Below are 572 nucleotides of genomic sequence, written 5' to 3' on the forward strand. Positions count from 1 at the left end.
AGATAATAGCAGTGAGCGCAGAGGGAGAGAGAAGCAGAGAACAAGAAGGACTATAAAGTTTTAAGTCCTATATAGCAGAGGCATGATTGTGTGTCTTGGTATGTGCTGTGCGTGTGTCCATGTCTTCATTTTGACGTCCACGTCACATCAAACACCAGCACTCCCTGCCATGCAAGGCTAGAACCAAGAACAGAAGTGTTTGCATCATTAGACTCCATCAGCCTCCTCTGACAATCTACTGAGTCATCAACTGTCGCCAATGTTTACACCATTCATTATAAAGTAAATATCGCCATTTTATTTGACACAACACCATTAGCTTGTGTGTGTATGTGGGCCTAAGTGTGAGAACACCTGCGGTTGAACACTCTCTGGAGCCCCAGTCTAATTTATGTTTTCTGTTCCCCAGGATGGCTGGGAGTGTGTGTGTGTGTGTGTGTGTGGTGTGTGTGTGTGTGTGTGTTGTTGTGTGTGTGTGTGTGTGTGGTGTGGTGTGTGTGTGTGTGTGTGTGTGTGTGTTGTGTGTGTTGGTGTGTTTGTTTTGTTGTGTGGTTGGTGTGTGTGTGTGTGTT

Source organism: Morone saxatilis, unplaced genomic scaffold, assembly GCF_004916995.1.
Source record: "Morone saxatilis isolate NCDOM2014 unplaced genomic scaffold, NCSU_SB_2.0 Contig9, whole genome shotgun sequence".
Taxonomy (NCBI): domain Eukaryota; kingdom Metazoa; phylum Chordata; class Actinopteri; family Moronidae; genus Morone; species Morone saxatilis.